General features: G+C 39.1%; 1 pseudogene; it reads left to right on the forward strand.

Annotated features, from left to right (window-relative positions):
- The first annotated feature begins 17,354 nt into the window (after positions 1-17,354).
- LOC138146931 (large ribosomal subunit protein P1 pseudogene) lies at positions 17,355-17,736 on the forward strand (annotated as a pseudogene).
- The last annotated feature ends 453 nt before the right edge of the window (positions 17,737-18,189 follow it).

Raw genomic sequence — 18,189 nt, forward strand, 5'->3', positions numbered from 1 at the left:
TGAGATAGAACTGTATTTGAAAACTATTTTGCAAACCTTCTTGTTGTTCAGTCATTTCAGTTGTGCCCGACGGTTCATGACCCCTTTGGGGGTTTTCTTGGCAGGGATACCAGAGTGCTTTGCTACGTCCTTCTTCAACTCATTTTGCAGATGAGGAAATTGAGGTAATCATGGTTAAGTGACTTGCCCAGGGTCACACAGTTAGTTAAGTGTCTGAGGTCAGATTTGCACTCAGGAAGATAAGTCTTCCTGACTCTAGACCTGACACTATATCCACTGCACCAACTAGCATTAGTTATTATGAAATACCCTTTTTGTCTATTCATTTTCATCAAGTGAACTGGGTCAGGCTACCCCAGGACCATAGGTAGATGAAAAGATTCAGGGGCTGAAGCACTTGCCCTTTTCATTTGCCCCATTTGCCTTACTCTTGGGGGCCATGGAATCTTGACTGTGGCCTTCTCTCCCCCAAAGCTCTACTTGAAACTACAACATAAGCAAAGTAGTCCAGTTTTCTCTCTGAGAGTGAAAGTCTGTCACACAAACAATCCTAATTAGTTTGTAAATCTTACTGATCATCAGTGAAAACTGGGTTAGATGAACTCTTGAGGTCTTTGGGACAAGGGTGAAGAAGGTTTACTTTGGGATTCCTCAACATCGAAAGGACATTAGGGTGGTCACAATGCCCAGGAGGGGTCATTGAGCCTTCTTGTTCATTTCAGCGGTGAGTATTTTTCCTGGTTAATAAATGAATAGAGAAGACACTTGGATTGGATATTAGCTAGAGGCTTGGACTTTGCAGTCAGAAAGACCTGAGCCCAAATTAGTTTTCAAATATTCTCCAACGGTGTGATCCTGAACAAGTCACTTAATCTCTGTCAGCCTCAGCTTCCTCATTTGTCAAATGGGGATAATAATAGCATCTACATCACAGGGATGTTGTAAGGATATTGCATATGTAAAATACTTTGAAAATGTTAAAGTGCCTGATACTTAGTAACCACTTAATAGATGTTTATTAGCTGACAACAACTAAGGCATTATATAAATACTAGCTATTGCTAGTGCTTTTATTATTAAGAAACCAGAACATGAAGGAATATCAGAAAACATGGGTACTTGTCTTAGCGCTGTCTAAGTACAGACGGATGTCACCTTGGAAAAAGAGTTTAAACTCTCCAGTAATCAGTTTCTTCATATGTTGTATGAGGCGAAGTGATTCAATCTCTCAGGAGCTTCATGATTCTCTCCTTTTCTGGTTTGGTACCAAGTACGAAAGGCATATGACTTGGCTGTCACCTATGCTCTCTGGATATTCTGACAGAGAAGCTCTCACAGGTGCTAAGATATGGGATCTTTCAGCAGATCCTTAAAATGGATATGGGTCAAAAAGTTTGGAAATATTTCTGTGGTCAGGAAAGAAAAGCTCCATGAGATTTTGTCTCTTTACCCATGGAGACCCTAGAACATTAGGAATAGTCACAAGCAGGTGACTGAATTGGCATTGAGGCCATCTGGATTCCTAGACTGGAAGACAGCAGGAGTCTGGCCAGTTCAATATACTTGCATGGCACTTACCATTAACTCCATTCCATCCATCAAACACCACAAAACTAGATGAGGTTAATACAGCGCAAAGCCCTGGATGTCACAGTCTTCCACTGATTTTGTGTATGATCCTACATGAGTTGGGCACCAGTCTTCTCTGTAAAAATGGGTTATTTTCTTATTAATTTTGAAACTCGAAGCCTCCATTGGATCTTTTATGCACTTCTTCCATCTGAATAACTCTTTGCTTAGCTCCAGAATTGAAGGCTACTTCTTGTTGAGATCATGTATACTGGATATACTGAGCTGAAGTTTATCTGCAGCTCAAACTGGCATTGCTGCAGCAAGCAACCTATTGAGATACAGATTTCTCTGAGGCTACCCGTGTCTTTTCTGCCATCTCTTTAATGGTTTCTTCATCAGGTGTTTGCAGATCTGGGTCATCTGCATTCATAACTCTCTAACTCATTCCCCTTCTTTAAATCCTTCGACATTCCACCTTTTCCCTTATGTCCATGTGCATAGGTATAGATTTCTTGGAAAAAGTGAGGACTCAGAAACAGGGTGAAAATTCCTTAGAAAAATACATTTAATTGAGAGAAAGGGCATTGTTACAAATCCTGGAAGAAAGGAATGACCCTAATGGTCATGGTCCACCAGAAGTAAGTTGCACTTAGTCTCCCATGAAATTCAGGATGAGTGACGCCCAAGTCATGTGTCCTTAGGGACCTAGCAGCTGATTCAGACCTGGTGGGATAAAAATCAAGAGGAACTCTTCTAGGAAGATGTTGATGCTGAGATGGTCTAAATAGGTTACAGAAAATCTTCCTGAACCAGATTTTCCAATGAGTAATGCATACTTGGTTATGGTACTCTGACTAGAATTCTGGCAGAAAAATTTGCTGTTCAGTAGGCCTGTTTTCACTGTGCTCATGGGACTGGAAGAGGAAAAAAAAAGGACAAAAATCGCTTCCCCCTCATTTTTTCCTTTTTTAGCTCAGTATAATCTGCATATATCTGGTTCAATAACATGCTCTGCTGGAACTGAGCCTTCTAAAGAATGCTTTAGATATCTCTCTCTTCCCCCTCTCCCACTTCCACTTTTGTTCTCGTTAATGTGGTAGACGGATTTGGTGAGAAGAAGAAACAAAAAAAGCATAGATTCAGTGCTTTCATTTTCCTCCAGATTCTATCCTGCCTCCTCCCTCCCCCCATACACATTCCTACCTGCCACTGTAGAGTGTAATGACTCTTCTATTTCTGGAAGCACAAGAAGGCAAGGCAGCAGGGCGTGGTATATCAAGTAATGGATAGAATCAGGAAGAGCTGGGTTCAAATTCTAACTTCATACCTATGAGTTATATGACCCTGAGAAAGTCACTTAACTTCTCTATGCCTCAGTTTTCTCATCTGAAAATGAGGCATCTGGACTCTATGGTCTGTAAAGTTGCTCCCAGCTTTCAAACTATCACCCTAAAGACCTACTGGGAGATCGTGGGACCCAATTCCCTATCATAAAGTGAATTCCAATACATGTTAGCAGTCATTGAATAAGTTGTATCTTGATTACCTGAAAGGACTTTACTTCTTATATTTCAATAGATCTAAGATGTTGTTTATGGAGATGTTCAGGTATTCCCTTGATCAGTGCAGACTCCAACCCATCCAAAATGTCTCATCTTGTTTGACTCTTGCCAGCATTCTCTCATAGAGTCTCCACAGAAGATCAATCTAACACACTGGTGACCTTCCTCTTTTTTTTTTTTTTTTAACATTTTATCTATTTCATGTGCCTGGGCTTCTTTATCTCTTATTCTTGTTACATGACCAACCTACTTCCTTTTCTGATCTTGTATTTTCTGGGTGATAGCCCTTATGCCTTTTGCTTATAGTACATCAATAGGAATGTGCTGCAGCCTTTTTAGGTCTAGCATGTGCCTCTCTATTAATTTACCCTAGTTTTTCATTAGATGATTAAGCAATTGCACTTGCCAAACTTTTTTTTTCCCCAGCTGGTGATACAAGATATTTTCTTGACCAAAGGGAGTGTGTCCCAAACTGCCTTTACAATTGTCCATCCTCAGTCATGCCACCTTCACTCTCCTCCTGGTCTGAGCTACTTGTTTATCCTTCATTTTCAAAGAGGATCAATGACATCACAGGTGATATCTTGACTTGCTTATGAATTGAATTTAAATGAGGCAGAGTTGGACAAAATCCTCAGCCTCACTCTCTCTTCCAGAGTCATCTGAGTCCAATGACAAGACAAAAGTCAAGGGGACTGTTGATGACCTGGGATGCATTGGATGACCTTGGCATTTTTTATGTCTGACCACCACAGTGCCTGCTTTAGCTGTCTTCGTGGCCATTGGAACAAAGTATTCTCATTTGCCCATTATTCTAGGGGAAGCCTTCACATGCCTGGGGTAGACACCTTTCTAATTCCCTCTTGGGTTTGTGGCCCATTGGTTATCCTCAACCTGGTTTAGCCCATCTGCTGAGTCACTTTACCAGGGTGTGGCCATTGTACCTGCCGCAACTTCTTGAAGCCACAGATGACAGCTGGGTGAAGGTGGACACCAAAGGTGGATGAGCAGCCCTGAGAAGGGTTCATCAAGCCCTCACACCACAGGTGCTAGTCCTCCTCGAACACCCATATACCCCTCTGAACTAAGGCATTTCCATTAGTTGACCAAATATCGGTTTTGTAACCCAAATTAATAATCTTTTCTTTTGACATATAGTTCTCAGGTTAGATGTGACATATATTGATGAAAGGATAATCCTGGAAGTTGACCAACAGAGGAAAGAGACAAACAGTAGTCTATATGAAGTCAATCTGAACTTGCACTATTTGAATAACAGGTGTTTTGACCTATCCCATTTTGTGTCTCTTAAGCAGGGCTGATGTTTTATAGGTATAACTGGTAAATATATAAGGTCTATTGTAGAATAAGACCGATCTTCAAATTTACACACAGAGCATTGCCTATATAGAGAGAAACACTTGACTCTGTGCAAAATATGAAATTAATATATTTTAAGTTAAAAAATCAAACTTGAAGTTAATAAAAGTGGTTTCATCTTCAAAAATCCAACAGATGTGTTTTCTGTTCATCTTAACATTAATAACTAACTTAAAAAAAGCATTTTAAATGTCAACTTTAAAATCTACTGTTTCTAAATTCAGTAAGCATTTTCTTATTGTTAATTGCTTTTTAAGTCTTGAATCAAGATTGCCTACCCAGGCTAATCTTATCTATCCATTTGCGGATTGGTTGACCTAAACATATTCATAAAGTCAAAGGTACTGGCTTACAGGGCTTCTCTAGATTGTCAAGTTGTACAAAAGGCAAATAACTGGTAGAATCTGCTGAGAGCAAGTTCAGAAATCAGGACAAAGAATGAGATTTTAGATAAATTATAGATCATTGAGTCTAACCTCTTCATTTTACACTGAAGAAAACAAGACCCCAAGAGAGGATAGGCCACTTGCTCAAGGTCACAAATCTAATTAGTGGGAAATCTGGGTCTTAAACTCAGATTTCCTTTTATTTTTTTTTTTATTTTTTTGCTTTTTGGAGTCGGGGAGACAGGGTAATTGGGGTTAAGAGACTTGCCCAAGGTCACACAGCTAGTAAGTGTTAAGTGTCTGAGGCCGGATCTGAACTCAGGTCCTCCTGACTCCAGGGCCAGTGCTCTGTTCACTGCACCACCTAGCTGCCCCCTCAGATTTCCTTTTAGATGGGCAGATTTTAAGGCAAGGAACTTAGTGAGTTCAGAATACTAGGGAAGGGAAGGAAATGAAGACCTGGTATATATTAAAACCATATTGAAGAACTAGAGGAACCTCTCGTCCTTTTTGGATGATTTATGGAAGATCTCAGGAGAAAAATGTACAGATTCAGGAGCGACCAGGGGCACGCAACCTGAGGTTTCAGTCAGTTCCAGCAGGGATTGATTCTATTGACTCTGTTTAATATTTAGCTCATGTGAAGAATGAGGTGGAGGTTTATGTGGCAACTATTAAATTTTATGTTCTTCTCAGTATGCTTCCTTGTCTGATGATGAATGGAGCATTTCTTTATTTTTATGTCATCTTGTCAGAATTCCTTACATGAAGCTCTGGGTGATTGATTTGTTAGCCATTAAGTCTGATTTAATGTTTTCATGTGACCTGTTACTGCCATAAGGGTAATAAAGTGGGAAACATTTAAGGAAAGAAGAAGTTACTATGCCCTAAAAGTCAGTCCAATTCTCCTCTCTCATCCACTTGTGTACAAGATTATTGGGTCCAAGTATGTATTGTGGACATGTCTATGTGCATGTGTGTATGTGTGTGTGTGTGTGATTTTTCTTCTCATTATAAACAGAGAGAAATACTGAAGGTATTTTCCTGCAGAGCTTCTGATAGCTATCTTTCTCTTCCTCTATCCAGAGGAAAATACATTTAATTTTGTTATATTATCAATTATCATCATTATTGTTATTATATTTACTACAGTCTTTGTGATAAGTTTCCCCAAATCTACTAGAAGAAAAAATATTCACCCTTTCTGACCTGAATTTCCCTAGTTAGAAAATTAGACAGGAGACCTAGGCTTAGATTTTTATTTATAACTCAGATAAAATGGTTGCAATAAACAGTTTATGGTTTACAAAGCCCCCTCTTCACCACTGTGTAAACAAAGCAGTGGAAAGTCACTCCTCTGTATTAAAGATAAGAAGACCTGAGACTCAGACACACTCGCTTTAGTTTTTCCCTTCAATTCAATGAGCATTTATTAAGTGCTTACTTTTTACCAAGGGTCTAAGCAAGGTGCTGGGGATTCAAGGACAAAAACAAAAAGCCTGCCCTCAAGGAGTTCCCATTTTCACTGAGTTGTTATAAAGATCAAATAAGATATGTAAAAGACATTTTAAACTTTAAGCTTTAGTATAGAAATGCTAACTTTGTACACAGATAAGTAAATAAAGAATAATTGGTGGGTATAAGGAGCAGGGATATTGTTAATAATGAAATAATTAGGAAAAGTCTTATACAGGAGGTGGCCAAAGGCCAAGTCATAGAATGACATGCCACTATAAGGTTCATGGGAACATTATCGTTAAGTTGTAAAACTCCCAGGTCAAGAAGAAAATGCTACAAGCAACTAGAAGAAAAACAATTTTAATTCTGTGGAACTACAACCAAGAATAATTTACCCAGCAAAGCTAAGTGTAATCCTGCATGGAAAAAAAATATATATATTTAATTAATTAGAGGACTTTCAGATATTTGTGATGAAAAGAACAAAACCGAAGAGAACATTTGACCTACTAAGAATAAGGAGAAATATACCGTGTTTCCTCGATAATAAGACACTGTCTTATTATTTTTTTGGACAGAAAAACACCAGAGGGCTTATTTTCAGGGGAGGGCTTATTTTAATGAACATTGACAGCAATTTTAATAAACAGGTAAATGTGAACAAAAAAATGTACCTTTATTCAATAAGCAAATCACTGGGGAAGAACAGGATGACGCGCTCACTGCTGCAGCTCTGATTGGATGCAGCTCGGAGCGCTTCACAGGGGGAGGGAGGTTCGGTGCATACGGAGGGTACCATAATGTAGCGTGTAGCGCAGGGGATCACCTTCACTACAGTAGCAATCTCAATAGGGCTTATTTTCGGGGGAGGGCTTATTTTAGAGGAATCTTACACAGCGACCAGGATGGGATCACAAAATGTCAGGCCTCTATTTGGAAGCAGTGGGGCTTTAGAGGGAAAAAATGGCTATTCCAGGATGGGAGGATTTGCCTTATTCCTCTCTAGCCAGAGAATGGGCTAAAAGCACAGGGCTCTGTGAAAACTGGGAACCAAGGCTAAAAGAGGGAGAACCTGGAGATTTGGAAAGATGTTTGAAAGGAATACCCATAGAACCAGGCAAAGAACTGGCAGGAGTGTGCAGGAGAGGCTGGGTGCTGCTAACAAGTTATCGCCTTATGTGTAAAAGTAGGGATAAGCTGCTGAAGGAAAGAGCTCGGATGGCTAGGGAGTCAGCTGGTTTGCCTGAGGATTCTTCTGTGTCACAGAACTCAGAAGAGCAAACTGGAGGGACTCATGTGGTCCAGGAGCAAGCTACTGTTCATGTAGCTAAAAGGAAGCAAAAAACTAGCAGAAGGAATGTGCATGCAGCTTTTGTACAGGCTGGGCAGAGTTGCCCTGACAGCTTCCAGGAGAATGTGTGTGAGAAGAATGGAGCAAGGTTAGATGAGGAGTCTTCTAATGTAGAAGCTCTCCCCATAAGAAGAAGAAGACAGGAGAACCACCGAGGCAAAACAGAGTCCAGGGAGATAATTGAGGATTTTACTCAACAGGAGATCACTGATATATTGAGTAGATTTACCCAAAGAATGGGGGAGTCTTTAGTGTCTTGGATAGTAAGAATCACTGATGAAGGCCGGAGGAATAACACTGGACAATGAGGACTCTTTAAAATTCATAAGTATCAGTCAGAATCCTTTTGTACACCAGGCTTTTAGGGATCACCATATGCAAGGAGGAAATAACAAAACTAATCTACTAGCTTTAGCTGCAGAAGGATGCAAAAAGCAATATCCTACTGAATCTATGTGGCCTAGGGGAGACAGACCCTGGTACTCACTTAGAGACTGTATGAGACAGCTAAAGGAGGAGGTAATGAAAACTGCTATCCTGATTGGAGATGCAAATGCATATTATGATACCCCCCTAGGAATTCCTCATAGAAATATCATAGTGAAGACGGCTCCTCCTGCATATAAGCACCTAATTCTGACTCTGTTAATTGGAGAAATAGGGCACCCTCTTTCAGAGGTGCTGGATAAGATTTCACAATTAAGCGATTTAGGGGAATGGGAAAAAGACAAATTACCTCGAGAGAGAAGAGTAAACAGCCAGAGGATTCAGAGACAAAATAGACCTACAAGAAGGGAACGGTTTACTGCTCTATTAAAAGCAGGGGTGGACTTCAGAAGAATAGATGGTATTCCAACTGAAGAGCTGCATAAGCTGTACCAAGAAAAGGTACTTAGCATTAGAATGAACAGGGAAGCAGGAACCACCCCTGCAGGTATTTCTGAATCTGAATCTTTGTATCCAAGTTTGCCCCACCTTCAGGGGGAATAGGAGATAGGCCAAGCCCCAGCCCAGATAAAAGAAATATGCAGAAGAGATTGCAGACCCCATATTGGTTTAACAATATATTGGAAGAATGGATCAACTACTGTGACTAGGGCACTGCTTGATACTGGGGCTGAGGCCACACTTATCTATGGAAACCCTGATAAGTTTAAACATGGAACTCCTATTACCATCACAGGTCTAGGAGGCGCTGAAATATCAGCCAGACAAATTAAAATAACAATGAAAATTGGGCAGTTACCTAAGAAAGAATATACTGTGGTTGTTGTACCCATTCCTGAATACATCATTGGAATAGATGTATTGAGAGGCATGACTGTGAATTTACCTGAAGGGAGATACCAATTTGCTGTGAGGAAGATAGGAATTAATACAGTTTTAGTGGGAAAACTAAAAATGGACCCAATCACTTTACCTGAACCGTCTGAAGTATCGTGTGCCAGGTGGGCAAGATGAAATTACCACTACTATAAAAGAATATGTTGAAGCAGGAGTGTTAGTCCCTACAACCACAAGATGGAATAATCCTGTCTGGCCAGTAAGAAAATCAGATGGGACATGGAGAATGACTGTGGATTATACACAGTTGAATAAGGTAACTCCTTCTTTGTATGCTGCTGTTCCAGATACCATTACCTTAATAGAAAGGATCCAGACATATGATGGGACTTGGTATGCAGTTATTGACTTGGCAAATGCCTTCTTCACTATCCCAATAGACCCTAAACAATGGGACCAATTCGCTTTTACTTGGCAGGGTAGACAATATACTTTCACCCGCTTGCCACAAGGGTACATACATAGCCCCACTATTTGTCACAGGATTGTGGCTGAACAGTTGGATGAATTAAAGCTACCTGGTGTACAGCTTACCCACTACATTGATGATATCATGATACAGGGAAAAGATGCGAAAGAAGTGGAAAGGAGTTTGACCCTTCTAATTGAGCATATGAAAAGTAAAGGGTGGGAAATTAACCCTGCAAAGGTTCAAAGACCAGCTCAAAATGTGAAATTTTGGGGTATACAATGGAACAAGGGGCTACGGGATATTCTTCCTCAAGCCCAACAAAAGATTCAGGATTTTCCTACCCCTACCAATAAGAAGGAGGCCCAAAAGTTCATAGGATTGTTTGGATATTGGAGGCACCACATTCCACATTTGAGACAGATTTTAAAACCTTTATATAGAGTCACACGGAAGAAATATGAATTCGATTGGTGACTTGAGCAGAGTAAAGCTTTTGAAGAAGCCAAGGCTGCCATACAATTGGCTCTAGATTTGTGGCCCATGCAAAATGGTCCAGTGGAATTGCAAGTGACTGTACAAGATGATTATGCAAACTGGAGCTTATGGCAAAAACAACAAAGCAGAAATGTACCTTTGGGATTTTGGTGTAGGAAACTCCCTTCATCTGGAGTCCAGTATACACCTTTTGAAAAGCAGTTGTTAGCTGCATATTGGGCTTTGGTGGAGACTGAACAACTGACTCTGGGCCACGAAGTGATATTAAGACATGGAATCCCAATTATGACCTGGGTAATGAGTACCCCAGCTTTTCACAGAATTGGACATGCCCAAGAGGCTAGTATAATCAAATGGAAGTGGTATATTCAAAATAGAGCGAAAACAGGAAAAAGCGGAGTCTCTGCTCTACATGAATCTGTAGCAAACATAGAAATTGAGAGGAATGACACACCCCCTGAGCCAAAGCAACAGTTGGTACAGTCCACTGTAAAATGGAATGAGGGATATGATGTATTAACTGAGGAACAAAAGAGACATGCATGGTTTGCCGATGGGACAGCAAAATATTTGGGGCAAAAAAGACATTGGATAGCAGTGGCCTATAACCCATGTACTAGAAGGACTTTGGAAAGTACTGGGATAGGTGCAAGTAGCCAATATGCTGAACTTATGGCAGTATATCAAGCCATCAAAACAGAACAAGGAGGACAGTGTCATATATTCACTGATTCATGGGCGGTAGCTAATGGGTTAGCTACATGGATGCCCATGTGGAAAAATGAAAATTGGGAAATTCATGGCAAACAAGTCTGGGGCAAAGAATTATGGGAAGATATCTGGAACATGTCTTTGGTCACTGACTTGTCAGTTTTTCATGTAGATGCTCACGTGGCCCCCACCACACCAGAACGTGAGTACAATGCTCATGCTGATCGACTGGCAAAGATTTCTACTGAACATATTGTCCCTACTTTGACAACAACTGATGATCCGGTATTAGCAAAATGGGTCCACCAAACAGCAGGCCATTTGGGGGTCCAGGCCACACACCAGTGGGCACAAGATCAAGGTATTAGTATCTCTCATTCACTGTTAAAACAGATAGCAGAAGAATGTCATATATGTCAATTGGAAAAGGAGCGAACTGTTCCTCGGGTAGTAACTGGAGAGATAGCAAGAAGAAAAGTCCCAGCCCAAATCTGGCAAATAGATTATATTGGTCCACTACCACTGGATAAAGGATGCAGATTTATACGTACTTGTGTTGACACCTATTCAGGTGTACTAGTAGCTTGTCCTTATAAGAATGCAACCCAGAAAAACACCTGTAAAACTCTAGATCTCATTAGTCTATATTATGGAACCCCAATGCAGATTCAAAGTAACAATGGGTCACATTTCAAAGGCAATGAAATGAAGAAGTATTGTATACTAAACAATATAGAATGGATATATCATATTCCATATTATCCAGAAGCATCTGGGTTAATTGAAAGAATGAATGGATTACTGAAAGAACAGTTGAGGAAGTTAAGTTCCAATAATTCATATCAACATTGGAAGGATAATTTGTTCATGGCTTTGCGTAATTTGAATAATAGACCATTGGGAGGAAGTACACCTCTAGCCAGAATGATGACCCCCAATCTGCAAATTAGAAAACAACAAACACACAAGATCCCAAATATTGAGTATTGGACCTTGAGGCCAGATGTCCCAGCACCGTACCCAGGACCACCTGGTTCGGTGGGGTATGATTTACATTGTTTAGAGGACTTTTGGTTGGACAGAAAAGAAATAAGAAAAATCTCCACTAGGATATGCATAAGAATCCCTAAAAATCACTTTGGACAGATTTTACCCAAATCAGGATTAGCAGCTCAAGGAATATATGTATTGGCTGGAGTAATAGATTCTAATTATCAAGGAGAAATTGTTGTAACATTCCATAATTTAGGTGAAGGGCCCATACAGATTCATAAAAATGATAGGATAGTTCAAGTGATTATCGTTCCTTGTAAAAACAATACCACTTGTAAAAACTGACCCTCCTTCCAAAATAACTGTCACAGGAACTGAAGAATTTGGTTCTACTGATAGAATAAAATCAGGAGCTAAAGTATGGGTAAAACGAAAGCCAGATGATGTTCCAAAAGCTGCAGAGATTATAGCACATGGGAGGAATAACACTGTAACTATTGTTTATTCTGGAGAAGATGATTACAAAATTGTACCCCTAACTCATTTATTCTATCGTGAGTGAGGCTACAATAGTCTGGTTATTGTCTCTTTGCTTCTTCTTGATTTTTTGTCTGTTCACCTCGTTTGCTAGATTTGTTTCCACAGGCTTGGTACCCTCCACCTATAGATGCCTGATAGCTTACGCTGGATGTCACCCCCTGTCTGCAACTGTGATGTGTCACCCTTGGACCTGGCATCAAACATATTAAGAACTGACCTCTCAAATGGGACCCCTTAGGACAGGGACAGCTCTATATCTGATTTCAGCAGCAAGTAGCCATGGAAGAAGAGACCTTCACCCCTTACCACAAGATTTTGGGGCCCCATTTGTTCGGGGTGGGGGGAATGATGGGGAGCTTGTGCTCAAGCCCCACCCTAAAATATGGTTTTCTGTGTTTATTGTGTGCTATTCTTGTTATATTGTTGTGAAATTTTGCTGACACCATTTATTCCTACTGTATTTTTGCCAAGTAAGGGACATGAAAGATCTTGGGGCCGAATGTAAGGGTTATGGGATTTAAAGATCTTCCATGCCCCATTGGACTTGCTGACGTAGCAGGTAGGGGCGGAGCAAGAGGAAGCAGAAGCCAAACTAGAGTTCCTGCGGTGGCTAGCTGTGGCGACGACGGTGGCAGCAGCAGCAAAGGCAGCGGCAGCGCGAAGCCCTTTTTGAGTCAGCCAGAATTTCTGCTGAGGACTCCTGCTGAGGACTGCCAGGGGCCGGAGCTGCTGGGAGCATGCTTCCTGGACGCTGGGTGGTTGCTGTGAGTGGGGAGAGGAGGACCTTTGCCTGAGGTAGCCTGTTCTGTTTTAAAGGCTTGAGAATGTGGGTGCTTTCTACTTTATCTACCTGTGCCAATTTCATAACTACTCTGATGGCTTTCACTTTCTGGTTTTGGGACTCAATCTTTTGGTAATTTAATAAACTTTCTAGCTTATTCCCCCATATGGCAAGCATGATGTATTTTGTGATGGATAATTATATCAGCATATCTCTAATTTCCATAGGCATTGTGAATATGGCATTGCTGATACACCTATATACACCAAATGCTATAACATTTAAGTTTTTAAAGGAAAAGCTAAATAAAAGATAGATAGATATAGATAGTAAAACTATAATAGTGGAGAACTTCAACCTTCCCCTCTCAGAACTAGTTAAATCTAACCAAAATATAAATAAGAAAGGAATCAAGGATATGAATAGAATATTAGATAAGCTAGATGTGATAGATATTTGGAGAGAACTGAAAGGAAATAGAAAGGAATATACATTTCTTAGTGGTATATGGTACCTTTACAAAAATTGACCATATGTTAAGGCATAAACACTTTATAGTTAAGTACAAAAAAGCAGAAATATTAAATGCATCCTTTTCAGATCATAATGAAATAAAATTATATTTAATAATAACACAGATTTAAAAGAATTACAAATTAAGTAACCAAATCTTAAAGAATGAGTGGGTTAAAGAACAAGTCATAGCAATAATAAATAATTTTATTAAAGAGAATGATAATAATGAGACACCATATCAAAACCTATGGAATTCAGTAAAAGAAATAAGCAGAGGAAAATGTATATCTCTAAATGATTACATCAATAAAATAGAGGAAGAACAGACCAATGAATTGGGCATGCAATTAAAAGAAAACTAGGTAAAGAATAATTTAAAATTCCCAATTAAACACCAAATTGGAAATCCTAAAAATTAAAGGTGATATTAATAAAAATGAATGTAAGAAAACCATTGAATTAATGAATAAAACTAGGAGTTGGTTTTATGAAAAAAATCAATAAATTAGATAAATCATTGGTCAATATGATTTTAAAAGGAGAGAAGATGGGTTACCTAGGTGGCACAGTGAATAGAGCACCAGCCCTGGAGTCAGGAGGACCTGAGTTCAAATCCGACCTCAGACACTTAATACTTACTAGCCGTGTGACCTTTTGCAAGTCACTTAACCCCAATTGCCCTCCAAAAAGCCAAAGAGAGAGAGACAGACAGAAAGAGAGAGAGAGAGAGAAAGAGAGAGAGAAGAAAACCAAATCACTAGTATTAAAAATGAAAAGGGTGAATATACCACTAATGAATATGAAATCAAAGCAATTGTTAGGAGTTATTTTGTCCAATTATATACCAAAAAACTTAATTTAAATGAAATGAAAGAATACTTACAAAAATATAAACTGCCTAGATTAACAGAAGAGAAAATAGAATATCTAAATAAACCTATTTTAGAAAAAGAAATTAAATAGGCCATAAATGAGCTTCATAAAGAAAAAAAATCTGAACCAGATGGATTTACAAGTGAATTCTGCCAAGCATTTAAAGGTCAACTAATTCCAATATTAAATAAATTATTTAAATAATAGGCAAAGGAGTCCTACCAAATCCCTTTTGTGAAACAAATATGGTGCTGATATCCAAATCAGGAAAACCAAAATTAGAGAAAGAAAATTATAGATAACCTCATAAATGAATCTAGATCCAAAAATACTGATCAAGAGACTACAACAATATATCACAAAGATTATACATTATACATTAAGTAGGATTTATACCAGGAATGCAGGAATGGTTTAACCTAAGGAAAACTATTAACATAATTGATTATATCAATAACAAAAGTAACAAAAGGCTTTTGACAGAATGCAACACTCATTCCTATTAAAAACACTTGAAAACCTAGGTATAAATGGATTTTTCCTTAAAATGACAGGAAGCACCTATCTAAAACCATGAGCAAGTATTATTTTTAAAAGAGATAGGAGAGAAGTCTTCCGGATACAATCCAGAGTGAAACAAGGATACTCATTATCAACAATATTATGTTGTGTTACATTATGTTATTTCATATTATATTCAAAATACTAACAATAGCAATAAGAAAAGCAAAAAAAATCAGTGGAATCAGAATGAGCAATGAGGCAATAAAATCATATTTTTGCAGACAATATAATATTGTATTTGGAAAAACCTTGAGATTCAACTAAAAAGCTAATTGAAACAATTAATAATTTTAGCAAAGTAACAGGATTTAAAATAAACCCACACAAAACATTAGCATTTCTATATATCACCAATAAAACCCTGCAAGAAGAGATAGTAAGAGATATTCAATTTAAAATAATCCAAGAGGGGGCCCTAAGTGGCACAGTGAATAGAGCACCAGCCCTGGAGTCAGGAGGACCTGAATTCAAATCTGATCTCAGACACTTAACACAAAAACTAAACATGTGACCTTGGGCAAGTCACTTAATCCCAATGCCCTACCTTCCCCTCTCCCCACCCCCCCAATAAATAAATAAATAAATAAATGAAATAACCCAAGATTATAATGTAATGGTAATGGGAATTTGAAGATCTTCTATGCCCCTTGTATTGGCAAGCAAACAGGTACTTCGCACCTTGTTTCAAGTTCATGACTGTGTCAAGTATTAAGATCCAGAACTTGTGAAACCCACAGTGGGAGGAAGTTGTTGATGTAATAGGAAGGGGCAGAACAGGGAGGAGCTAATATGATATATAAGGATAAGCCTAAGCTAGAAAGTGAAAACTTCTGGGAGCAAGCAGTGTGGAGGCTGAGGAGCAGAGGCCCAGGCTGGAAAGAGAAGAACTGAGGACTAAGATGTGAACTGAGAATTGAGAAGAAATGAGAAGAGAAGAGAACTGGGAGGAGGCATGGCTGTGGTGCTGGTATTTTTTCTGTCTGTTTTGATGTTACTTTGTCAGATTTGTCTGCTGATAGAGGACATTGCTGTTGTTACAGAAGCCTGGGACCTTGCTGCTGGTTCAGAAGCCCTGAAAGCAGATTTTCTTGTTGTATGTTTATAGAAATCCTGGAGGAGGGTCTTGCTGATGTTTTCAGAGTTCCTGATGATTTTTGTTGATTCCTCAGATCTTGTTGTTGGGTCTATGTTGATTTCACAGGCAGAAAGTGAATTGATGAGGATGCTGGCAATTTATATTAATGTTGTTGTGGCTTTGTTAAGCTTTGTCTTCCCAGGAACAGAAACTGTGAAGGATTTGAGGTGGACCAGACACTATGAGCTTCAATATGGAACAGGAACTGCACAAGGAACTGAGGGCTGTCTGCCCTTTAATTCAGGTGGCAATTGGATAGATTCAGGCAGGAGCTGGCATCATGGAAGAGGAACCATGGAAGCTGGGAGCCTGCCTTGAGTCAAGATGAAAAGACCTCTCCTGGGGTATTTAATGCAAACTGAGAAGATTGTGATTCACTGTGGCCTAGGGGTGAAGAACTTTGATCTTTACATTTAGATGATTAAGTTAAGGACTTCTCCAGTTAAGAAGAAAGAAGACTTTTTGATTGAAGAGATTAAGACAATGTGATGTAGGGGTGGAGAACTTTGACCTTTGTACTTTGTGATTGAATTAAGGATTTACTAAATGAATGTTATCTTTTGCTTAAAAAGATGTGACCACTTTGGTGAAAACTATGTGGCCACTTTAGTGATAAGTTGTGAAGTTATAACATTGTGAATGCTGTACTTTGATTTCTGTGAATGTTTTGCCTTAATTTACTGCTGAATAAATAGAGAGTTCACTATATTGTGTAATCAGAACCTTGAAGCTGTTCACAGCAGCAATCCTCTAGAAAGCTGCTCATGCTTGGCTTTACACATACCTACCAAGACAAACCCAGGAACTACATAAATATAATTACAAAACATTTTTATACAAATAAAGTCAGATTTAAATAATTGGATAAATGTTAATTGTTCATGAATAGGCAGAGCCAATATAATAAAAATGACAATTCTACCTAGACTAAGGTACTTATTCAATGCCATCTTGATTAAATTACCAAAAAATTATTTTACTGAGCTAAAAAACATAACAAAATTCAATTGGAAGAACCAAAGACCAAGAATATCAAAGGAATTAATGAAAAAAAATCTGAAGGAAGGAGTATAAAGCACCAGATTTAAACTATAAGGTGGTAATTATCGAAACGATCTTGTACTGGCTAAGAAATATAAAGGTGGGCCACTGTTGAAGGTGCTTCTGCACAGGTGCCATCCCGCTTCACCCTACCTCCTTGTTTGTCTATAAGGTGCTTGGTCCTTCCCAGGAAGCTAAGGAGGCATTGGGGTGAGGCTGAGGCTGAAGCTGACTTCAGCCGGCAGCTGGCACCAGGCCAGGCAGCCCCAGAAATGGCCTCCGTCTCGGAACTTGCCTGCATCTACTCAGTCCTCATCCTGCATGACTATGAGATCATGGTCACAAAGGATAAAATCAATGCCCTCATTAAAGCAGCAGGTGTAAATGCTGAACCTTTCTGGCCTGGTCTATTTACAAAGGCCCTGGCCAACATTGGCATCAGAAGTCTCATCTGCAATGTAGGAGTTGGTGGAGGTGCCTTGGCAGCTGGTGCTGCTCCTACTGGGGGTACTGCTCCTGCTGCTGGTGCTGCCCCTGCTGAAGAGAAGAAAGAGGAAGTTAAGAAAGAGGAATTCTAGGAACCAGATGATGACATGGGCTTTGGTCTTTTTGACTAATTATCTCTTGTAACACAGCAAATAAATAGCTGAAAACTAAAAAAAAAAAAAAAGAAACATAAAGGTGGATCAGTGGAACGAAACAGACATATAATACATAGTAGTAAATGATGATAGTAACCTTGTGTTTGACAAATGTAAAGATTTAAGCTTGTGGAATAAGAATTCACTATATGACAAAAAAAAAAAACAACTATTGGGAAAACTGGAAAGCAGTCTGGCAAAAATTGGGTATACATCAATATCTTTTTAAAATTTTTGGTCTTTATTAATTTGTTAGTTTACTTTGAGTTTACAAGATTCAGTTCCCCAGTTCTTTGACTTTCAAATTTTCTCCTACTCCCTTACCCCCCTCCCCCCATGGCAGCATACAATTAAGTATAGGATCTGCAAATAGTTTCACATTAGACATTAGTCAGGTTATAAAGAAGGATTGTATTGGATGGAATGAACAATGA

This window comes from Petaurus breviceps, unplaced genomic scaffold (assembly GCF_028583685.1).
Source record: "Petaurus breviceps papuanus isolate PSGF00001 unplaced genomic scaffold, PetGlider_PUasm1.0 90775, whole genome shotgun sequence".
NCBI lineage: Eukaryota > Metazoa > Chordata > Mammalia > Diprotodontia > Petauridae > Petaurus > Petaurus breviceps.